At 43.5% G+C, this 25,880-nt stretch overlaps 1 protein-coding gene and 1 long non-coding RNA gene across 2 annotated transcripts in view; one reads left to right on the forward strand and one right to left on the reverse strand.

Annotated features, from left to right (window-relative positions):
- The window catches only part of ramp1 (receptor activity modifying protein 1), a 103,606-nt gene that overhangs the window by 62,837 nt on the left and 14,889 nt on the right, over window positions 1-25,880 (reverse strand). The gene's annotated exons all lie outside the window — the stretch shown is intronic.
- Window positions 18,796-21,765, forward strand: LOC129816647 (uncharacterized). The gene is made up of 3 exons (XR_008753583.1): window positions 18,796-19,435; window positions 19,744-19,830; window positions 21,189-21,765. It is a non-coding gene; the product is annotated as an uncharacterized LOC129816647 (long non-coding RNA).

A 25,880-nucleotide genomic window follows, 5' to 3' on the forward strand; every position in this document is an offset into this window, starting at 1 on the left:
TGCTGTTTTCAATTTGGTGGCAGATAAGCTTTCATACATACACATTCAGTCGAACCTTTCTGTTCATTATCTACCCCTCTGGCCAATACGGTTGCCTCTGTGAATGTTCCACAAGTGGAACATGACATGCAGTGTTGAAACACAAACATTTGGACAGCGGATGTTGGCAAGGCACAACCTTAGATAGTCCAGTGAATTATGCCTGCCTCTCAGCAGCTTGGAAACAAGAAACATACTGTATGTCACTGGAAAGAAAGTGCTGCATTAAGAGAAAAGTCAGAGCACTCAGGAGGAGACCAAGGCAAAGCAGAGTTTGAGTTTAACTAATGAACCATCGTTCCTCTGAGTGAGGATAGTAGAACTTCTGTATGTACCTGTCTTCTACCCCAACCATGGTCACCACCAAGGGTCTTCTACCCCAACCATGGTCACCACCACAGGTCTTCTACCCCAACCATGGTCACCACCAAGGGTCTCTACCCCAACCATGGTCACCACCACAGGTCCTCTACCCCAACCATGGTCACCAAGACAGGGTCTCTAGCCCAACCATGGTCACCACCACAGGTCCTCTACCCCAACCATGGTCACCAAGACAGGGTCTCTACCCCAACCATGGTCACCACCACAGGTCTGCTACCCCAACCATGGTCACCAAGACAGGTCCTCTACCCCAACCATGGTCACCACCACAGGTCTGCTACACCAACCATGGTCACCAGGACAAGTCCTCTACCCCAACCATGGTCACCAAGACAGGTCCTCTACCCCAACCATGGTCACCACCACAGGTCTGCTACCCCAACCATGGTCACCAGGACAAGTCCTCTACCCCAACCATGGTCACCACCACAGGTCCTCTACCCCAACCATGGTCACCAAGACAGGTCCTCTACCCCAACCATGGTCACCACCACAGGTCTTCTACCCCAACCATGGTCACCAAGACAGGGTCTCTACCCCAACCATGGTCACCAAGACAGGTCCTCTACCCCAACCATGGTCACCACCACAGGTCCTCTACCCCAACCATGGTCACCAAGACAGGTCCTCTACCCCAACCATGGTCACCAAGACAGGTCCTCTACCCCAACCATGGTCACCACCACAGGTCTTCTACCCCAACCATGGTCACCAAGACAGGTCCTCTACCCCAACCATGGTCACCAAGACAGGGTCTCTACCCCAACCATGGTCACCAAGACAGGTCCTCTACCCCAACCATGGTCACCAAGACAGGTCCTCTACCCCAACCATGGTCACCAGGATAGGTCCTCTACCCCAACCATGGTCACCACCACAGGTCCTCTACCCCAACCATGGTCACCACCACAGGTCCTCTACCCCAACCATGGTCGCCAAGACAGGTCCTCTACCCCAACCATGGTCACCAAGACAGGTCCTCTACCCCAACCATGGTCACCAGGATAGGTCCTCTACCCCAACCATGGTCACCAGGATAGGTCTTCTACCCCAACCATGGTCACCAAGACAGGTCCTCTACCCCAACCATGGTCACCACCACAGGTCTTCTAACCCAACCATGGTCGCCAGGATAGGTCCTCTACCCCAACCATGGTCACCACCACAGGTCTTCTACCCCAACCATGGTCACCAAGACAGGTCCTCTACCCCAACCATGGTCACCAGGACAGGTCCTCTACCCCAACCATGTTCACCAAGACAGGTCCTCTACCCCAACCATGTTCACCAAGACAGGGTCTCTACCCCAACCATGGTCACCAAGACAGGTCCTCTACCCCAACCATGGTCACCACCACAGGTCTTCTACCCCAACCATGGTCACCAAGACAGGTCCTCTACCCCAACCATGGTCACCAAGACAGGTCCTCTACCCCAACCATGGTCACCACCACAGGTCTTCTACCCCAACCATGGTCACCAAGACAGGTCCTCTACCCCAATCATGGTCACCAAGACAGGGTCTCTACCCCAACCATGGTCGCCAAGACAGGTCCTCTACCCCAACCATGGTCACCAAGACAGGTCCTCTACCCCAACCATGGTCACCACCACAGGGTCTCTACCCCAATCATGGTCACCAAGACAGGGTCTAAAAATCCTTCCTGTCTCCTTCTGTGTAATTGTGAAGTGTTTTTGAGAGGAATTCTGAAATTCAAATACCATTTATCACAAGTCTGGATGGTTTTAAAGAGACCAGAATGTCTGTCACTCTCACACACCTTTCAAACGCAGACGTTTTCCCGCCACACTTTAGCATCCCGACAACTTTTTACAGACATTTCTTGATACACTGCATTCGGAAAGTATTCAGACCTCTTGACTTTTTCCACACTTTGTTACGTTACATACAGCCTTATTCTAAAATTGATTAAATAAAACAATTTCTCATCAATCTACACACAATACCCCATAGTGACATCACAATACCCCATAATGACAAAGCGAAAACAGGTTTTTATAATTTTTTGCAAATATTCTGACCCTTTACATGAGACTCGAAATTAAGGGCAGGTGCATCCTGTTTCCATAGATCATTCTTGAGATGTTTCTTCAACTTGATTGGAGTCCACCTGTGGTAAATTAAATTGATTGGACATGATTTGGAAAGGCACATACCTGTCTATATAAGATCCCACAGTTGACAGTGCATGTCAGAGCAAAAACCAAGCCAAGAGGTTGAAGGAATTGTCCATAGAGCTCCAAGACAGGATTGTGTCGAGGTGAGACAAACATCTGGGGAAGGGTAATAAAACATTTATGAAGCATTGAAGGTCCCCAAGAACACAGTGGCCACCATCATTCTTAAATGGAAGAAGTTTGGAAAAACCAAAATTCTCTGGTCTGATGAAACCAAGATTGAACTCTTTGACCTGAATGCCAAGCGTCACATCTGGAGGAAACATGGCACCATCCCTACGGTGAAGCATGTTGTTGCCAGCTTCATGCTGTGGGGATGTTTTTTAGTGGCAGGGACTGAGATACTAGTCAGGATCGAGGAAAAGATGAACAGAGCAAAGTACAGAGAGATCCTTGATGAAATCCTGCTCCAGAGCACTCAGGACTTCAGACTGGGATGAAGGTTCACCTTCCAACAGGTCAACGACCCGAAGCACACAGCCAAGACAATGCAGGAGTGGCTTCAGGACAAGTCTCTGAATGTCCTTGAGTGGCCCAGCCAGAGCCCAGATTTGAACCATGATCGAACATCTCTGGAGAAACCTGAAAATAGCTGTGCAGCAACGCTCCCCATCCAACCTGACAAAGCTTGAGAGGATATGCAAATACAGATGTGCCAAGCTTGTAACGTCATACCCAAGAAGACTCAAGGTTGTAATTGCTGCCAAAGGTGCTTCAAATCAAATCAAATTTCAATTGAGTAAAGGGTCTGAATACTTATGTAAAAGTGATATTTCAGTTTTTAAATTTTTTATACATTTGCACAATATTTTTTTTTTTAACTGTTTTTGCTTTGTCATTATGTTGTATTGTGTGTAGATTGGTGAGGGGGAAAAAACATTTTAATACATTTTAGAATAAGTCTGTAAACTAACAAAATTGGGCACTGTAATATGAAAGGTATTGCCAGCAACAAAGCCTCTACTTTTTTTCCCGCCACCCGACCTAGTCATGATTGCGGTAAAGTTCTGCCTACGGCTTAGTTTGAAATGTAACCGTTATGCCGAGGCGGCGAACCATCGGTTGGGTTAAAAGCGAAAGGCATAGGACGTTGTGTACAATTGACCAAAAAAGGATCTGAATGCCACTTCACCCATCTCTTCTCGTAGCCCACCACACGCATTGTTTTCTTAACCACAATTGGATGGATCCGGAATTAATTAATGTGGGAATAAATATTACTGAGTGACGAAAATACTGGAATAAAGTATATGCTAATGCAATCGAAGGCATCACATTTTGAAAGGCATCAAAGTCATCCAAGTGTTCTAATACATTTGAAGCAACAGCCTATTTGTGGTAAACTGTTTCTGCACCGTTTCGTACTTCTTTGAGACTAGTGTGGGGACTTGATAAGTCCATGTTAGATTGTTCTTTTCACTGAATCTCCATTTGGATATTGATTAGACTACAATTAGGCTCTGGAAATGTTAGCTAAATTGAGGTGAGTGCTGCTCACGATTATCTTGTCTAGTTTGATCATGTATTATATCTGATCAGAACATTTTGCCAGCACGTTATGTAGCTTAACAAGTGGATTATTTTTCTCTTCACTCACAGTCGCTTAGGAGCCTAGGCCTTCTACCGACCCTATGAATTATCTTAACCAATCAATGTGATTTTGTTTCACTAAATCTCTGTCTGTATATTTGTTTTTCTCTGGCTGGGCTATAGTGGAAGTGGTATAGCTCATCTAAGATCAGAAACATTTAGCATGCAATAATGTAGCCTGAATCACTGATCAGAAACATTTAGCATTCAATAATGTAGCCTAAATCACTGATCAGAAACATTTAGCATGCTATAATGTAGCCTAAATCACTGATCAGAAACATTTAGCATGCTATAATGTAGCCTAAATCACTGATCAGAAACATTTAGCATGCTATAATGTAGCCTAAATCACTGATCAGAAACATTTAGCATGCAATAATGTAGCCTAAATCACTGATCAGAAACATTTAGCATGCAATAATGTAGCCTAAATCACTGATCAGAAACATTTAACATGCAATAATGTAGCCTAAATCACTGATCAGAAACATTTAGCATGCTATAATGTAGCCTAAATCACTGATCAGAAACATTTAGCATGCTATAATGTAGCCTAAATCACTGATCAGAAACATTTAGCATGCAATAATGTAGCCTAAATCACTGATAAATATTTAGCATGCAATAATGTAGCCTAAATCACTGATCAGAAACATTTAGCATTCAATAATGTAGCCTAAATCACTGATCAGAAACATTTAGCATGCTATAATGTAGCCTAAATCACTGATCAGAAACATTTAGCATGCAATAATGTAGCCTAAATCACTAATCATAAACATTTAGCATGCTACAATGTAGCCTAAATCAAGTGTAGGGCTATTATTTTGCTCGATCAGTACAGGCAACTTCAAAAGCCTGTGGAGGTTGTGAAATATAAACATGAGAAAATCAAATCAAATTGTATTGGTCACATACACATGGTTAGCAGATGTTAATGTGAGTGTAGCGAAATGCTTGTGCTTCTAGTTCCGACCGTGCAGTAATATCTAACAATAGGATAGCTATTATTTCCTGTCAGTATCATGATACTCTCAATGTAAGACCCCACGCCTGGTCCCTAACAAAGTGGTGTGAGGGTTGGAAAGAGATGAAGCGTGGATCAAAAAAGCATTGGCTCTGTTCCAAAATATCACATTTTCTTTTATTAGACAGTGGTTCAACATGTTTACACTATCTGTGACGCGAGTTGTGTGGGAAAAATATGAATTGTATTTTATTCTGTTATGTTTCCTTGTATTTTATTCTGTTATATTTCCTTGTATTCGAAGCCTACTATAAAACATATGTGTTGATGTGTAACTATTGATTTCCTGTGCATGGCGCAGTCATGTAGCCTATAGACTGCACAGACCAGGAACATCATTCAACTCAAAATATGCTATTCTATTGTTTTGACAATACATTTTATTAGTCTTATAATATTTGGTTTCTTTGTAATGGTTTATATTCAATGCATTTACTAAAATAGACCACCCACATCGACCCACGTCTAGTCCCACTCCTAAACGTGCCGGCGTGTGCACAGCGGATATAAAAGGCTTATCCCGGCAAGAATGTGATAAAAATCTTGCTAGTTTTATTTTTTTTACAGACAACATACCATAAAGTCTGTCTGTAAAGGGTGTTAAAATAAAGATAAGCTAATATTACCCAAAGCTACTTTATGCAGCAGCTGACTGAATGTCACTGGGTCCTGAGTCTCTTCCCTATCACCCTCAGGCTGCCCAGGGAGAATGGGACCTGGTCATTTAAGTTGTATGGAAACTCAGGTACTTAGGGTGTGTAACCTGAACCTGAACCCGCTTCATCTCAAATGGCACCCTACTACCTATATGATGTACTATTTCTGAACAGGGCCCATAGTGCACAACCTCTGACCAGGGCCCATAGTGCACAACCTCTGACCAGGGCCAATAGTGCACAACCTCTGACCAGGGCCAATAGTGCACAACCTCTGACCAGGGCCAATAGTGCACAACCTCTGACCAGGGCCAATAGTGCACAACCTCTGACCAGGGCCAATAGTGCACGACTTCTGACCAGGGCCCATAGTGCACGACTTCTGACCAGGGCCCATAGTGCACGACTTCTGACCAGGGCCCATAGTGCACGACTTCTGACCAGGGCCCATAGTGCACGACTTCTGACCAGGGCCCATAGTGCACGACTTCTGACCAGGGCCCATAGTGCACGACTTCTGACCAGGGCCCATAGTGCACGACTTCTGACCAGGGCCCATAGTGCACGACTTCTGACCAGGGCCCATAGTGCACGACTTCTGAACAGGGCCCATAGTGCACGACATCTGACCAGGGCCCATAGTGCACGACTTCTGACCAGGGCCCATAGTGCACGACTTCTGAACAGGGCCCATAGTGCACGACTTCTGAACAGGGCCCATAGTGCACGACTTCTGAACAGGGCCCATAGTGCACGACATCTGAAGAGGGCACATAGGGGATAGAGTGCCATTTGAGACAGATTCCTGCTCTAACACTGTCCTCAATCTGACTGAGACTTCATGTTCCTGGGTCTTTGAATGCGCTGCGCTCCAGGGAGCCATTTTAGCCCGCAGTAAGTTTCTCAGAAAACATGTGCACTTATGGTGGAGAGGAGCTAGGAGAGAGGCATGTTAAGTCTGTGTGTGTCTCTCTCTTCAGCCAGCGCTAACAGAAGTTCCCTAAGACTGTGGTGAAATGAGGGCAGACAGCTGGACTGGCCAGCCAATGCAGATGGATGACTCTGTTTAGTGCACTGATAAAGCCGACAAACTTTGCCGGTATAACTTTTTCAGTAGTGCATTATACTGTGAAAAAATAGGTAAAACACTGTTCACTCATTGAGACACTCAATGAGACCTACTCCCTATACAGATTCACCTGGCCCATGCTATACCTACTCCCTATACAGAATCACCTGGCCCATGCTATGACCTACTCCCTATACAGACTCACCTGGCCCATGCTATAACCTACTCCCTATACAGATTCACCTGGCCCATGCTATACCTACTCCCTCTACAGATTCACCTGGCCCATGCTATGACCTACTCCCTATACAGATTCACCTGGCCCATGCTATAACCTACTCCCTATACAGATTCACCTGGCCCATGCTATGACCTAGTCCCTCTACAGATTAACCTGGCCCACGCTATGACCTACTCCCTCTACAGATTCACCTGGCCCATGCTATAACCTACTCCCTATACAGATTCACCTGGCCCACGCTATAACCTACTCCCTATACAGATTCACCTGGCCCACGCTATAACCTACTCCCTATACAGATTCACCTGGCCCATGCTATGACCTAGTCCCTCTACAGATTCACCTGGCCCATGCTATAACCTACTCCCTATACAGAATCACCTGGCCCATGCTATGACCTACTCCCTATACAGATTCACCTGGCCCATGCTATAACCTACTCCCTATACAGAATCACCTGGCCCATGCTATAACCTACTCCCTATACAGAATCACCTGGCCCATGCTATGACCTACTCCCTCTACAGATTCACCTGGCCCACGCTATCGAGTATTTGAGCTTTTTGGACAGTTAGCTATTCGTCAATCGCTCCAGGCTACTACCTTTCTCTGGCTACTGAATATCACTATATTATTTCTCTCAGAATTAATCTACAAATATTGGAAATCTTCCCCACTATATCCCATTATGCACTGCTTTACTTCCAAACAGTCTCATGTAAACTCTTCTGACTAAGATTGTATTTGTACATCTTCATAACAGCCAGTCAGAGCATCTCTGGTTTGCTTCAAAATGAAAATTTGATCCCTAAACTCTTCCTAGTAGCAAACATCTCTCTCTCACACGCACAAGGCTTTAAATGTACAGTTTAAACATCCACTGGTGTTTGGATGGAGATATACTGTTACACCACAAAGTACCATGTTTAGGATGAGTTTAAATGTGTTTACAGTGTGTGGAATGTGTTATTCATATAGGGCCTGATTCCGATTTAGGAAATTACGCTTCTCAGTAGTCGGTATTCAGACTTACTTTATGAATACCAACTACTGAGACTTACCTTACCTCAGACTTATCTTACTCTATAAGGCCATAAGCAAACAAGAAAACGCTCATCCAGAAGCAGCGCTCCTAGTGACCGGGGACTTTAATGCAGGGAAACTTAAATCAGTTTTACCAAATTTTGACCATTATGTCACATGTGCAACCAGAGGGTAAACAACTCTAAATCATCTTTACTCCACACGCAGAGATGCATACAAAGGTCTCCCCCGCCATCCTTTCATAAACTTCATTGTGGAAAAGTGATATGTTGATATGCTTCAGTTTGTTGCCATATGACTGGTTTCACATTTGTCTCCAGCGATTATAAGGTAACATATATCTAAAACAAGTGTAATTTATAATTCCCTTATCCAAACGGATTACACATTTACCTAGCTCTTATCAAGTTGTACATTACAGTGCATGGAGAATGATGTTATTTCTATCGGAAAAATAAAGTAAATGCTTTTTCTTCTTGGAACTGGTAGGGTCACTAGAACTTATTCATGGTTTCCTCGCGCGTAATTGTAGTGGAATTAAGTAAGGGTCAGAATATAGTCTGTAGACCACCTCCGCCACACCCTAATTTATTCCATCTCCACCCCAAACAAATAGCGGGTGTATAGCATGCTATTCTCATGCTTACGTTCGATCAGAATACACATAGAGAGAAAAGTGCATAAAAAGGGATGTTAAGGTCCATTCACGCTTGTATAACTCGGGTTGGAATCAGACCCATACATCAATATTGAAAAAGTGTCAAAATATTTACAGTGGCTTGCAAAAGTATTCACCCCCCTTGGCATTTTTCCTATTTTGTTGCCTTCGACCTGGAATTAAAATGTATTTTTGGGGGGTTTGTATCATTTGATTTACACAAGACATTAGTGTGAAACAAACAAGAAATAAGACAAAAAAACAGAGAACTTGAGTGTGTATAACTATTCACCCCCCAAAGTCAATACTTTGTAGAGCCACCTTTTGCAGCAATTACAGCTGCAAGTTTCTTGGGGTATGTCTCTCGCTTGGCACATAAAGCCACTGGGTTTTTTGCCCATTCTTCAAGGCAAAACTGTTCCAGCTCCTTCAAGTTGGACTGGTTTCGCTGGTGTACAGCAATATTTAAGTCATACCACAGATTCTCAATTGGATTGAGGTCTGGGCTTTGACTAGGCCATTCCAAGACATTTCAATGTTTCCCCTTAAACCACTCAAGTGTTGCTTTAGCAGTGTGCTTAGGGTCATTGTCCTACTGGAAGGTGAACTTCCGTCCCAGTCTCAAATCCCTGGAAGACTGAAACCGGTTTCCCTCAAGAATTTCCCTGTATTTAGCGCTATCCATCATTCCTTCAGCACGATGCTGCCACCACCATGCTTCACTGTGGGGATGAGGTTCTCGGGGTGATGAGAGGTGTTGGGTTTGTGCCAGACATAGCGTTTTCCTTGATGGCCAAAAATATCAATTCTAGTCTCATCTGACCAGAGTACTTTCTTCCATATGTTTGGGGAGTCTCCGACATGCCTTTTGGCGAACACCAAACCTGTTTGCTTATTTTTTTCTTTAAGCAATGGTGTTTTTCTGGTCACTCTTCCGTAAAGCCCAGATCTGTGGAGTGTATGGCTTAAAGTGGTCCTATGGACAGATACTCCAATCTCCGCTATGGAGCTTTGCAGCTCCTTCAGTGTTATCTTTGGTCTCTGTTGCCTCTCTGATTAATGCCCTCCTTGCCTGGTCTGTGAGTTTTCATGGGCGGCCCTCTCTTGGCAGGTTTGTTGTGGTGCTATATTATTTCCTAACCCAACCCTTCTCCACAACTTTGTCCCTGACCTGTTTGGAGAGCTCCTTGATCTTCATGGTGCTGCTTGCTTGTGATGCCCCTTGCTTAGTGGTGTTGCAGACTCTGGGGCCTTTCAGAACAGGTGTATATATATACTGAGATCCTGTGACAGATCATGTGACACTTAGATTGCACACAGGTGGACTTTATTTAACTAATTATGTGACTTCTGAAGGTAATTGGTTGCACCAGATCTTATTTAGGGGCTTCATAGCAAAGAGGGTGAATACACATGTACGCACCACTTTTCAGTTTTTAATTTTTTTGAAACAAATTGTATTTTTCATTTCACTTCACCAATTTGGACTATTTTGTGTGTCCATTACATGGAATCCAAATAAAAACCCATTTAAATTACAGGTTATAACACAATTAAATAGAAAAAAACGCCACGGGGGATGAACACTTTTGCAAGGCACTGTACATATGGACACTTCCCACAGTCACAAGCATCCCCCTAAACGTACAACCACTAGAAATGATTCTCTGAGAACTACTTCTCATTAGAAACCCAGCAGAGCCAGAACCACTCCCACCAACACAACCCAGATAGAAGCCTGGCCTGGCAGGAACCACCATTATATCTGATCATTACTTCCTCAATACCTTTTGTTCTCAGAACGGAACTATCAGTTCACCTTCATGATCTTTGCATAGCAAAATGTGCCCCCGATTCATCAAGATACCACCAAATGGGATTTTGTCACCTTGACAAGCAATCGTGCTCCGGGGAAAAATAACGACCAAATAATTGGTGGAAGAACTGTCTCCAGTGTTGAATGTCCCCATCGCCCCCACCTCCCCACCCTGTCCTGTGTGTGCTAGAGCATATAGTCTGACAGAGTAATATCAATTCAGTCCAGCTCTGTGGCCATAGGGTGAAGAACTGAGATGCACATGTCTCAACACAACAAAATACATAGGTGCAACAAAAAAATACAAAAAATAATGACATTCAATTTAATTAGGAATTCTCAGGGGGAAAGAAGTAGTCTGACTGACAGAATTCTATGGCTGTGTGGCTGGGCTAAACTTGACAAACACATTACTGTTTGAGAGCTGTCATTTATAAGCGAGAAAATGAATTATAATCAATTTTAATTGGAGTTATATTTTATAGGCCAGCTGTTTTGAAAATAGGTAATAAAAACTGCACAACGACAACGTTAATGCCTATATTTTCATTTGTTTTACTATCCTTGTGGGGAACAAACAATTGATTCCCATTCAAAATCCTATTTTCCCAAAAAACCTAACCCTTAACATAAACCGAACCTTAACCCCTAACCCTAAACCTAATTATAACCCTAAACCTAACCCTTAAGCCTAAAATAGCCTTTTTCCTTCTGGGCACCAGTGAAATGTCCCCACTCGTCCGAATTTTCCTCGTTTTAAGATCCTTGTGAGGACTTCTGGTCCCCACAAAGACAGTAAAACCAAAAACAACAAACAAAGCATACAGTACATCAAATCTCTGTGATGTATACACTATGTGTTACAGTCTCTGTGATGTACAGTGCCTTCAATAAGTGCCCTAAATAAGTTTGGCTGTAAATTTACAAGTCACATAATAATAATAATAATAATAATAATAATAATAATAATAATAATACAGAGGTTGGTCACTCGTTTGCTATAATTGGGGGAGGGGTGGTAGGGTTGGAGGGTAATAAAAGGAAAAAAATAACAAATTAAGATGTGTATATATATATATGTATGTATGTATGTATGTATGTATGTATGTATGTATGTATGTATGTATGTATGTATGTATGTATGTATGCATCTGTATAAATCAAAATAAAATTTTATTTGTCACATACACATGGTTAGTAGATGTTAATGCGAGTGTAGTGAAATGCTTGTGCTTCTCGTTTCGACCATGCAGTAATATCTAACAAGTAATCTAACAATTTCACAACTACCTTACACACACAAGTGTAAAGGAATGAATACGAATATGTACATAAAAATATACTGTATATGGATGAGCGATGGCCGAACGGCATAGGCAAGATGTAGTAGATGGTATAGAGTACAGTATATACATATGAGATGAGTAGTGTTGGGTATGTAAGCATTATATAAAGTGGCATAGTTTAAAGTGAATAGTGATACATTTATTACATCCTATTTTTAATTATTAAAGTGGCTAGAGATTGAGTCAGTATGTTGGCAGCAACCACTCAATGTCTCGGTCCCAGCTTTGATGCACCTGTACTGACCTCGCCTTCTGGATGATAGTGGGGTGAACAGGCAGTGGCTCGGGTGGTTGTTGTCCTTGATGATCTTTATGGCCATCCTGTGACATCGGGTGGTGTAGGTGTCCTAGAGTGCAGGTAGTTTGCCGGTGATGCGTTGTGCAGACCTCACTACCCTCTGGAGAGCCTTACGGTTGTGGGCGGAACAGTTGCCGTACCAGGCGGTGATACAGCCCGACAGGATGCTCTCGATTGTGCATCTGTAAAAGTATGTGAGTGTTTTTGGTGACAAGCCGAATTTCTTTAGCCTCCTGAGGTTGAAGAGACGCTGTTGCGCCTTCTTCACCACGCTGTCTGTGTGGGTGGACCATTTCAGTTTGTCCGTGATGTGTACGCCGAGGAACTTAAAACTTTCCACCTTCTCCACTACTGTCCCGTCGATGTGGATAGGGGGGTGCTCCCTCTGCTGTTTCCTGAAGTCCACGATCATCTCCTTTGTTTTGTTGACGTTGAGTGTCAGGTTATTTTCCTGACAGCACACTCCGAGGGCTCTCACCTCTTCCATGTAGGCCGTCTCATTGTTGTTGGTAATCAAGTCTACCACTGTAGCGTCCTCTGCAAACTTGATGATTGAGTTGGAGGTGTGCATGGCCACGCAGTCATGGGTGAACAAACAGGGAGTACAGGAGAGGGCTGAGAACGCAGCGGGGTGCAGATGTTGTTTCCTACCCTCACCACCTGGGGGCGGCCCATCAGGAAGTCCAGAGCTTAATGTCTCGAGCTTAATGACGAGTTTGGAGGGTACTATGGTGTTAAATGCTGAGCTGTAATCTATGTGAGTGCTACGGGGCGGTAGTCGTTTAGCTCAGTTACCTTAGCTTTCTTGGGAACAGGAACAATGGTGGCCCTCTTGAAGCATGTGGGAACAGCAGACTGGGATAAGGATTGATTGAATATGTCCGTAAACACACCAGCCAGCTGGTCTGCGCATGCTCTGAGGACGAGGCTAGGGATGCCGGCGGCCTTGCGAGGGTAAACACGTTTAAATGCTTTACTCATGTTGGCTGTGGAGAGCAGGTTTTGGTAGCGGGCCGTGTCGTTGGCACTGTATTGTCCACAAAGCGAGCAAAGAAGATGTTTAGTTTGTCTGGGAGCAGGACATCGTGGTCCGCGATGGGGATGGTTTTCTTTTTGTAGTCCGTGATTGACTGTAGACCCTGCCACATACCTCTCGTGTCTGAGCCATTGAATTGCGACTCTATTTTGTCTCTATACTGACACTTAGCTTGTTACATTGCCTTGCGGAGGGAATAGCTACACTGTTTGTATTCGGTCATGTTTCTGGTTGCCTTGCCCTGATTAAAAGCAGTGGTTCGCGCTTTCAGTTTTGCACGAATGCTGCCATCAATCCACGGTTTCTGGTTGGGGAAGGTTTTAATAGTTGCTGTGGGTGCAACATCACCGATGCACTTGGTAATAAACTCGCTCACCGAATCAGCGTATTCATCAATGTTATTGCCCGACGCTATGCGGAACATATCCCAGTCCACGTGATCGAAGCAATCTTGAAGTGTGGAATCAGATTGGTCAGACCAGCATTGAACAGACCTGGCAACGGGCTTTTCCTGTTTTAGTTTCTGTCTATAGGCTGGGAGCAACAAAATGGAGTCGTGGTCAGATTTTCCGAAAGGAGGGCGGGGCAGGGCTTTGTATGCATCGCGGAAGTTAGAGTAACAATGGTCCAGGATTTTTTCCGCCCAGGTAGCGCATTCGATATGCTGATAAAATTTATGGAGTCTTGCTTTCAGATTAGCCTTGTTAAAATCCCCAGCTACAATGAATGCAGCCTCAGGATATGTGGTTTTCAGTTTACATAGAGTCCAATGAAGTTAATTCAGGGCCATCGATGTGTCTGCTTGGGGGGGATATATATACGGCTGTGATTATAATCGAAGAGAATTCTCTTGGTAGATAATGCGGTCGACATTTGATTGTAAGGAATTCTAGGTCAGGTGAGCAAAAGGACTTGAGTTCCTGTATGTTGTTATGATCACACCACGTCTCGTTAATCATAAGGCATACACCCCCACCCTTCTTCTTAGCAGAAAGTTGTTTGTTTCTGTCGGCGCGATGCGTGAAGAAACCAGGTGGTTGTGCCGACTCCGATAGCGTGTCTTGAGTGAGCCATGTTTCCGTGAAACAAAGAACGTTACCGTCTCTGATGTCTCTCTGGAAGGCAACCCTTGCTCGGATTTCATCTACCTTGTTGTCAAGAGACTGGACGTTGGCGAGTAGTATGCTCGGGAGCGGTGCGCGATGTGCCCGTCTAAGGAGCCTGACCAGAAGACCGCTCCGTCTGCCCCTTCTGCGGCGCTGTTGTTTTGGGTCGCCGGCTGGGATCCGATCCATTGTCCTGGGTGGTGGACCAAACAGAGGATCCGCTTCGGGAAAGTCGTATTCCTGGTCATAATGTTGGTAAGTTGCCGTTGCTCTTATATCCAATAGTTCCTCCCGGCTGTATGTAATAAAACTTAAGATTTCTTAGGGTAACAATGTAAGAAATAATACATAAAAAAACATAATACTGCATAGTTTCCTGAGAACGCGAAGCGAGGCGGCCATTTCTGTCGGCGCCGGATGATAGCTTTTTTTTATGTACAGTGGCAAGAAAAAGTATGTGAACCCTTTAGAATTACCTGGATAAATTGGTCATTAAAAAGTGTGTGTTTGTCTATTCTTGTGAAAAAGCGTGTGTGAGCAAGGAGGCCTACAAACCTGACTCAGTTACACCAGCTCTGTTAGGAGGAACGGGCCAAAATTCACCCAACTTATTGTGGGAAGCTTGTGGAAGGCTACCTGAAATATTTGACCCAAGTTAAACAATTTAAAGGCAATTCTACAAAATACGAATTGAGTGAATGTAAACTTCTGACCCGCGGGGAATGTGATGAAAGAAATAAAAGCTGTAATAAATCGTTCTCTCTACTATTATTCTGACATTTCACATTCTTAAAATAAAGTGGTAATCCTAACTGACCTAAAACAGGGATTTTTTTTACTCTGATTAAATGTCAGGAATTGTGAAAAACTGAGATTAAATCTATTTGGCGGTGTATGTAAACTTCCGACTTCAACTGTATATCTATATATATTTGCAAAAAGATACATGGGGGATTAGAAGTGATGTAGACAATTATATTGATGGAAGCTACAATCTATCTGCAATATTAAAGCTGATCCACCCCCCCAGAAAAAAAAGAAAAAAAAAGAGGAAGCCTGTATAGAATAAATATATTACAAAACAAGCATTCTGTTTGCAACAAGGCCCTAAAGTCATACAGCAAAAAATGTGCCAAAGCAATAAAGTTTCTCCTGAACACAAAGTGTTATGTTCGGTACAAATCCAATACAACACATTACTGAGTACCACTCTCCATATTTTCAAGCATAGTGGTGGCTGCATCATGTTATGGGTATCTCCTCAAGAGGTGGGTGGACAAACAAAACCCCACAAATTCGGACAAATTCCAAGCATTGATTATGCAAGAATGGGGTGCCATCAGTCAGGATGTGGCCCAGAAGTTAATTGACAGCATGCCAGGGCGGATTGCAGAGGTCTTGAAAAAGAAGGGTCAACACTGCAAATATTGACTCTTTGCATCAACTTCATGTAATTGTCAATAAAAGCCTTTGACACTTATGAAATGCTTGTAATTATACTTCAGTGATCCATAATAACATCTGACAAAAATATCAAAAGACACTGAAGCAGCAAACTTTGTGGAAATGAATATTTGTGTCATTCTCACAACTTTTGGCTACGACTGTACAATGGAGTTGCTTATCAAGATGACAGTGAATGTTCCAGAGTGGCCAAGTTACAGTTTTGACTCAAATCTTTATGAAACTCTATGGCAAGACTTGAAAATTGCTGTCTAACCTAGCTTGAAGAATCCTAAAAATAATACAGTCCAGGTGTGTAAAGCTCTTCGAGACTTACCCAAGAAGACTCACAGCTGTAATCGCTGCCAAAGGTGTTTCTAAACTTATTGACTGATAGAGCTGTATCCTTAAGCAACGGCTAGTTTAACTTCTATAAATCTTTTTTTTAATTGTAGATTGTTGACCAAAAAATGACAATTAAAGCCATTTTAATCCCACTTTGTAACACAACATATTTAGATGTATGAATACCTTTTTACGGCACTGTACAGTACATGTCCTCTGTCTTTGATTTGAAAATGATGCAGTGTTATCAGCAGCACCTGTGTTTTTACTAAATAAATGCGAGATTGGGTTCCTACTAAACTAACATATGGAATTGTTTTAAGATGGTCATACCAAAGAGCATTTAGCTATTTGATTTAGATTTTTAGGACCCCTGTAGGTATAAAAGATATACACTGCTCAAAAAAATAAAGGGAACACTTAAACAACACAATGTAACTCCAAGTCAATCACACTTCTGTGAAATCAAACTGTCCACTTAGGAAGCAACACTGATTGACAATAAATTTCACATGCTGTTGTGAAAATGGAATAGACAAAAGGTGAAAATTATAGGCAATTAGCAAGACACCCCCAATAAAGAAATGGTTCTGCAGGTCGTGACCACAGACCACTTCTCAGTTCCTATGCTTCTGGCTGATGTTTTGGTCACTTTTGAATGCTGCTGGTGCTCTCACTCTAGTGGTAGCATGAGACGGAGTCTACAACCCACACAAGGGGCTCAGGTAGTGCAGCTCATCCAGGATGGCACATCAATGCGAGCTGTGGCAAGAAGATTTGCTGTGTCTGTCAGCGTAGTGTCCAGAGCATGGAGGCGCTACCAGGAGATAGGCCAGTACATCAGGAGACGTGGAGGAGGCCGTAGGAGGGCAACAACCCAGCAGCAGGACCACTACCTCCGCCTTTGTGCAAGGAGGAGCACTGCCAGAGCCCTGCAAAATGACCTCCAGCAATGACCTCCACCTCTAATCGTTGAATTACCTGTATACCTTTTAAGTGGAAATGCCTTATTCATTTCCATACATTTTTCAGCCCAGTACTGGCCTACCTTCATACAAGTCTCGTGGCACTTGTGGCGTCGTAGAGCAAAACGGTGAACACCATACTGTTGGTGAGACTCCCCTTCTCCCAGTTCCATAGAAGGATGTAGAGTGCAGCCCAAAATGTTCAGACACTACAGATGTTTTCATGAGAAGACCAATTTTCAGAATGTCTCCTGGTCTGACAAACATCGCTGTAGCTCGGCCACCTTCCTCTGCAGATGATGCAGAAGGCCGAGAAATTATATTTTTTGTTTAAAATATATATTTGTTTTATGTCCAGCTCATGAGACCCCTTGATGATGTGAGGCCAGAGGCAATTGCCTCTTCAGCCTAATGATACGTCTGCCATTGCAAGCAATTATCAACAACCGATGTGACAGAGCTTGAAGAATTTTGAAAAGAATACTGGGCAAATATTGTACAATCCAGGTGTGCAAAGCTCTTAGAGACGTATCCAAAAAGACTCACAGCTGTAATCACTGCCAAAGGGGATTCTAACATGTATTGATTCAGGGGTGTGAATACTTATGTAAATTAGATATTTCTGTATTTCATTTTTAATCAATTTGTAAACATTTCTAAAAACATGTTTTCACTTTGTCATTATGGGGTATTGTGTGTAAATAGGTGAAATAAAAAAGATCACTTGAATCCATTTTGAATTCAGGCTGTAACAACAAAATGTGGAATAAGTCAAGGGGTATGAATACCTTCTGAAGGCACTGTATACCCTATGTGTTATGGTAATTGCTGTGGCACTGATCTGTTACCTCTGTGTGTTTCTGGTGATAGATCACCCACACCCATTACACCTTCCACATCCCCATTAGGTCCTGCAGCTGCCAGCCAGCGGGGAAACACAGACAGCCTGCCCTGCTCTCTCCATTTGTTGCCAATAATTTGTTGGGGGATGGACGATGGACACACAAATACCTTACACATGCAACCCAAACACAGCCTCTACAAAGCCTCTGTGTCTATCTCAGAGAGGTGAGCAGATAGCCTATGTAATACTGGTGGGACTCCTGCAGCATTTTACTTTATCTGTATTGAGATGATTAAACTCATTACTCATACAGCCCAATTGAATTGTTCCAGCACAGCAGTGGTAGATGTTTGACTGAACAATAATAGCCCAAAGCCACTCACTTTCTCTTGTACACAATAGATTAAGATTCAGAGTAAAAAGAAAAGAGCTGTCACGGCCTGGCTGCATAGTGCGACAGACAGACAGACAAGGTAGTCCCCACCACTGGATGAGAGACACCTCACGGCACAGACACAACAGAGAGAGACAGAGGAGAAACAGAGGGGGATGGAGGTGGATGAATACAATTCCACAATGTATCAGAGTTGTTTTGGGAGGGGAGAGGAAAGGGGGATGGTGATGTCATGATTAGCGCAGAGCGGAGTAAGCCTGTTCCTGTCCCCGGCCACTAGCTGCCAGGAGCCCTGTCTGTCTGTTTTCCTCTGTGGAGACCTCTTGATATGATACGAGCTGTCAACAGAAACTCCAACAACATTCACACAGACGCATATATTCATAAGCTTTGGAGTCCTGAGAGAAATTAGGCTTTAATTTTCAGCTCATTTCTATTCCCTTAGTCTTGCGTTGCCATAACTCAAAAATCATATCGTTGTCGCGCCTCCCTGGGAGGTCTGGATCATTTTGTTTTGGAAAAATGGTTTGAATGGTCCACTGGCTCCCAGCAGCAAGATTTGGATTGGATGTTACATTTCAAGGACCTTGCCCCACACGCCCGTAGATAGGCTGCTGGATGTTATGTGCATCACTGTGTTCCATGCAGGTTGTTGTTGTTGCATATGCTAGTTTCAGGTGCTAGTTTTCAAGTTTTTAAGTGTGGCCGACAGTCTGTTTCATTTTTATTGGAATTGAAAGTGGATTACGCTGGTAAAGTCAAACACATTCACATTCTACACATTATAAACCGTTCTGGTGACAAACACTTTTTTCCTTGTCCACATGGCTGCTGGCTGCACTTTGCTACCACCAAAAATATTGTGAAGATTAACAAAATAAAGGGCAATGTAAGGACACCAAAAAATGGAGACAGTAGGAGAACCTATTCAAGTAAGTAAATACATTTTTTAAATGTAAAAAAACGATGTATTATAAGCTAGCTCGCTAGCTGGCTACAGTAGCCCACTTTGTGGGCTAGGCGATATAATTAATTTGATTAACTAGAATGTATGTTTTTGCGCGATATTCCACATGCCTGTATAGGCCGCTTGTTCTCATGTTGTCTTTTTGGTTCCTTCGCTCCTGTGCCGTGTGCAATGACTGTAGCCTGTGTGAAACTTAAGCATACACCAAGCCCCTACCACAGATCACTTCTTCCTCTCTGACAAGCGGTTTCAACTTGTTTCTTCCTCTGACAGAATCGGTCATATGGACACCAAAACATTATTTTACTGCACAAGAGTAGAAGTTAACAAAAGTGCACAAAGCTGTCATCAAGGCAAAGGGTGGGTACTTTGAAGAATCTCAAATATATTTTGATTTGTTTAACACTTTGGTTACTACATGATTCCATGTGTTATTTCATAGTTTTGATGTCATCACTATTATTCTACAATGTTTAAAATAGTAAAAATAAAGAAAAACCCTGGAATGAGTAGGTGTGTCCAAACTTTTGACTGGTACTGTATATTGTGAATCGGCCATAAATTTGAAAAAATCTAGATATGATTTTTAGGCCATATTGCCCAGCTCTACTGTAGGCTAACTCAACTGAGCTAACTTTACACACTGTTTAGTGAATGAAATGTCATCAGCTAACTAACTTTCTATTAGCTAGCTATCTTGATGTAATCATTGTGAATTAAAATCCAAATGTATTTGTAGATAACAGCCATGGAAGAGGGTGAAATTGCAGCTCCAGCTGTCGGTAAATGGAGCGTGTAGGCTACTGGATAGGAGGGTGTAGACTACTGGATAGGAGGGTGTAGGCTACTGGATAGGAGGGTGTAGGCTACTGGATAGGAGGGTGTAGGCTACTGGATAGGAGGGTGTAGGCTACTGGATAGGAGGGTGTAGGCTACTGGATAGGAGGGTGTAGGCTACTGGATAGGAGCGTGTAGGCTACTGGATAGGCGCGTGTAGGCTACTGGATAGGAGGGTGTAGGCTACTGGATAGGAGGGTGTAGGCTACTGGATAGGAGGGTGTAGGCTACTGGATAGGAGGGTGTAGGCTACTGGATAGGAGCGTGTAGGCTACTGGATAGGAGGGTGTAGGCTACTGGATAGGAGGGTGTAGGCTACTGGATAGGAGGGTGTAGGCTACTGGATAGGAGGGTGTAGGCTACTGGATAGGAGGGTGTAGGCTACTGGATAGGGGGGTGTAGGCTACTGGATAGGAGGGTGTAGGCTACTGGATAGGAGGGTGTAGGCTACTGGATAGGAGCGTGTAGGCTACTGGATAGGAGGGTGTAGGCTACTGGATAGGGGGGTGTAGGCTACTGGATAGGGGGGTGTAGGCTACTGGATAGGAGGGTGTAGGCTACTGGATAGGAGCGTGTAGGCTACTGGATAGGAGGGTGTAGGCTACTGGATAGGGGGGTGTAGGCTACTGGATAGGAGGGTGTAGGCTACTGGATAGGAGCGTGTAGGCTACTGGATAGGAGGGTGTAGGCTACTGGATAGGGGGGTGTAGGCTACTGGATAGGGCAGATCATTTTGTGGGAGGACACCATGAAAAGATTCTCCAGTTCCAGTCCCTAGAGGGGAAAATGTTGAGGACAGAGAGATTATAGCAAGATAATATTCAGTGCTGTCTAATTTGAGTATGATGAATCCTGTTTTTTAAAATGTTTTCTGTCCTCAGCTCTTGAAAGCTGTGAAAGCCTGTTTGCAGATGAAGAGAGAGGTCCCAATGAACGTCCCAAGAGACTAAGGTTATCTCCCATACGCCATGGGTTATATGTGTAGGCCTATACAAAAATACAGTTAAAACCTCACACATACAATGTATAAACTGATTACAATTGGAGCAGGTCAACCCTGCTGGAGGTCTGCTGGTTGTGCAGGCTTCGGTTTCAGCGCACTAATCTCCCACCTGGTTTAATGTGTCTAATGAGTTGAGAGTTCTGCTGACCCAGTAGATCAGGGATCAGTGGATCAGGTTGACCCACCGGTGGAATGGAGGTTGTTATGTTCACCTGAAATGATGCTTTAGTAATAATAGCCTACTTGTTACTACACAATTATCTATTGTTGTTTAGACTAAGATGTCTAATCTTTACGAGTTAGCTTATTTGTACTCTTTGAAGTGATGAAGTATTGATTCTTCGAAGTGAAGTGTTTAAACTTTATTTAATTGTTAAACCATTCAAAATGAACAAGTGTCAATGTTGACTAATCGCATATCACAATCCTGCAATAAAGAGGGGAAGGGGTTCGTCTCTAATGTGTCTGTGTTGTATTCTCGAAATGTTCATTTCCTTTTTGTGTGTAAGATCTCCAAACTGTTTTATTTGATTGTCACTCTTAGTATATCAGCTATGTGAATCCATTTAACAGCTTTTCATATGGAATGCATTGCCAATGCAGCCATAGGCCTACAGAAGCAAACTTATTTTATTTCAAAATGTATATTTCTCTAGTATAGGCTACTTATCATAATGAACGATATCAGCTAAATGTCTGCGATAAGTGATCTGTATGGTCGATGTCACAAATGTTCGGTTTATCGTCCTAGCTTTAGGCTACACATCAATCCCACCAGGGTAAAGTACAGCTACTGGAGAGGAGAACAGCCAGAGGTGCAGACAAGAGATACAGTATATACACTGAGTATACAAAACATTAAGGACAGGTTTTTAGAAATGTTAGCAAATTTAAATACACTGCTCAAAAAAATAAAGGGAACACTTAAACAACACAATGTAACTCCAAGTCAATCACACTTCTGTGAAATCAAACTGTCCACTTAGGAAGCAACACTGATTGACAATAAATGTCACATGCTGTTGTGCAAATGGAATAGACAAAAGGTGGAAATTATAGGCAATTAGCAAGACACCCCCCAAAACAGGAGTGATTCTGCAGGTGTGCAGCTCATCCAGGATGGCACATCAATGCGAGCTGTGGCAAGAAGGTTTGCTGTGTCTGTCAGCGTAGTGTCCAGAGCATGGAGGCGCTACCAGGAGACAGGCCAGTACATCAGGAGACGTGGAGGAGGCCGTAGGAGGGTAACAACCCAGCAGCAGGACCGCTACCTCCGCCTTTGTGCAAGGAGGAGCAGGAGGAGCACTGCCAGAGCCCTGCAAAATGACCTCCAGCAGGCCACAAATGTGCATGTGTCTGCTCAAACGGTCAGAAACAGACTCCATGAGGGTGGTATGAGGGCCCGACGTCCACAGGTGGGGGTTGTGCTTACAGCCCAACACCGTGCAGGACGTTTGGCATTTGCCAGAGAACACCAAAATTGGCAAATTCGCCACTGGCGCCCTGTGCTCTTCACAGATGAAAGCAGGTTCACACTGAGCACATGTGACAGACGTGACAGAGTCTGGAGACGCCGTGGAGAACGTTCTGCTGCCTGCAACATCCTCCAGCATGACCGGTTTGGTGGTGGGTCAGTCATGGTGTGGGGTGGCATTTCTTTGGGGGGCCGCACAGCCCTCCATGTGCTCGCCAGAGGTAGCCTGACTGCCATTAGGTACCGAGATGAGATCCTCAGACCCCTTGTGAGACCATATGCTGGTGCGGTTGGCCCTGGGTTCCTCCTAATGCAAGATAATGCTAGACCTCATGTGGCTGGAGTGTGTCAGCAGTTCCTGCAAGAGGAAGGCATTGATGCTATGGACTGGCCCGCCCGTTTCCCAGACCTGAATCCAATTGAGCACATCTGGGACATCATGTCTCGCTCCATCCACCAACGCCACGTTGCACCACAGACTGTCCAGGAGTTGGCGGATGCTTTAGTCCAGGTCTGGGAGGAGATCCCTCAGGAGACCATCCGCCACCTCATCAGGAGCATGCCCAGGCGTTGTAGGGAGGTCATACAGGCACGTGGAGGCCACACACACTACTGAGACTAATCTTGACTTGTTTTAAGGACATTTCATCAAAGTTGGATCAGCCTGTAGTGTGGTTTCCACTTTAATTTTGAGTGTGACTCCAAATCCAGACCTCCATGGGTTGATAAATTTGATTTCCATTGATAATTGTGTGATTTTGTTGTCAGCACATTCAACTATGTAAAGAAAAAAGTATTTAATAAGAATATTTCATTCATTCAGATCTAGGATGTGTTATTTTAGTGTTCCCTTAATTTTTTTGAGCAGTGTTTATATTAAAAAAAACAGAAATAATACATTTACATAAGTATTCAGAACCTTTACTCAGTACTTTGTGGAAGCACCTTTGGCAATGATTACAGCCTCGAGTCTTCTCAACAAGCTTGGCACACTTGTATTTGGGGAGTTTCTCCCATTCTTCTCTGCAGATCCTCTCAAGCTTTGTCAGGTTGGATGGGGAGCGTCGCTGCACAGCTATTTTCAGGTCTCTCCTGAGATGTTCGAATCAGGTTAAAGTCCGGGCTCTGGCTGAGTCACTCAAGGACATTCAGGAGACTTGTCCCAAAGCCACTCCTGCATCGTCTTGGCTGTGTGCTAGAGTCGTTGTCCTGTTGGAAGATGAACCTTAGCCCAAGTCTGAGGTCCTGAGCGCTCTGGAGCAGGTTTTCATCAAGGATCTCACTGTGCTTTGCTTCACTGTAGGGATGATGCCAGGTTTCCTACAGACTTGATGCTTGACATTCAGGCCAAAGAGTTCGATCTTGGTTTCATCACACCAGAGAATCTTGTTTCTCATGGTCTGAGAGTCTTTAGCTGCCTTCTAGCAAGTGGGCTGTCGAGTGCCTCTTTCTGAGGAGTGGCTTCCGTCTGGCCACTCTACCATAAAGGCCTGATTGGTGGAGTGCTGCAGAGATGGTTATTCCTTCTGGAAGGTTCTCCCAGCTCCACAGAGGAATTCTGGAGCTCTGTCAGAGTGACCATCCCCTCACTGACCAAGGCCCTTCTCCCACAATTGTTCAGTTTGGCGGTTTTGGTGTCTTGGTGGTTGCAAACTTCTTCCATTTAAGAATGATGGAAGCCACTGTGTTCTTGGGGACCTTCAATGCTGCAGACATTTTTTGTTACACTTCCCCAGATCTGTGCCTCGACACAATCCTGTCTCGGAGCTCTATGGACAATTCCTATGACCTACATGGCTTGGTTTTTGCTCTGACATCCACTGTCAATTGTTGGACATTATATAGACAGGTGTGTGCCTTTGTAACGGCAGTCTAGCTCTTCCTCCTCCTCAGACGAGGAGAGGCGAGAAGGATCGGAGGACCAATGTGCAGCGTGGTAAGTTTCCATGATTTAATGACATGAAAACTAGACAAAACACAAAACAACAAACATACTAACCGTCACAGTCCCGTGTGGCACAAACACTGACACAGGAAACAACCACCCACAAATCCCCAACACAAAACAAGCCACCTATATATGATTTTCAATCAGGGACAACGATTGACAGCTGCCTCTGATTGAGAACCATATTAGGCTGAACACAGAAACAGACAAACTAGACACACAACATAGAATGCCCACCCAGCTCACGTCCTGACCAACACTAAAACAAGCAAAACACATAAGCACTATGGTCAGGACGTGACAGCCTTTCCAAATAATTTCCAATTAATTCAATTTACCACAGGTGGACTCCAGTCAAGTTGTAGAAACATCTCAAGGGGATGATCAATGGAAACAGGATGCACATGAGCACAATTTCAAGTGTCACAGCAAAGTGTCTGAATACTTATGTAAATAAGATATTTTAGTTTTTATATTTAATACATTTGCAAAAATCTGTTTTCACTTTGTCATTACGGGGTATTGTGCATAGATTGATGAAAAAAAGTATTGAATCCATAAGGCTGTAACGTAACAAAATGTGGAAAAAGGGAAGGGGTCTGAATACTTTCTAAATGCCCTGTATATAAAAAAGAAAAGCAAGCAATTTCTAAATGCACTGAATAAGACTAACATTTGTTTACATTTTTTACCCAGAATTTAGCAAAGATGCAGAGAACCATATTTCGTTTTTGTGAATCATTAAGTTACAATTGAACAGGTAAAGAGATAGTGTCTTCAGAAAGTATTCATACTCAATTACTTATTCACATTTTGTTGTGTTACAGCCTGAATAAAATGAAATAACGTTTTTTTCTCACCCATCTACACAAAACACCCCATAATGAAAAAGTGAAAACATGTTTTTATAATTTTTTTTGCAAAATTATTGTAAATGAAATACAGAAATCTCTCATTTACATAAGTATTCACACCTTTGAGTCAATACATTTTAGAAACACCTTTGGCAGCGACTAAAGCTGTGAGTCTTTCTGGGTAAGTCTCTAAGAGCTTTAGCATCTTTTAGCATCAGCCATTTTCAAGTCTTGCCAAAGATTTTCAAGTCGATTTAAGTCAAAACTGTAACTATGCCACTCAGGAACATTCAA

The sequence above is a fragment of the Salvelinus fontinalis genome, chromosome 19 (genome assembly GCF_029448725.1).
Source record: "Salvelinus fontinalis isolate EN_2023a chromosome 19, ASM2944872v1, whole genome shotgun sequence".
Lineage (NCBI taxonomy): Eukaryota > Metazoa > Chordata > Actinopteri > Salmoniformes > Salmonidae > Salvelinus > Salvelinus fontinalis.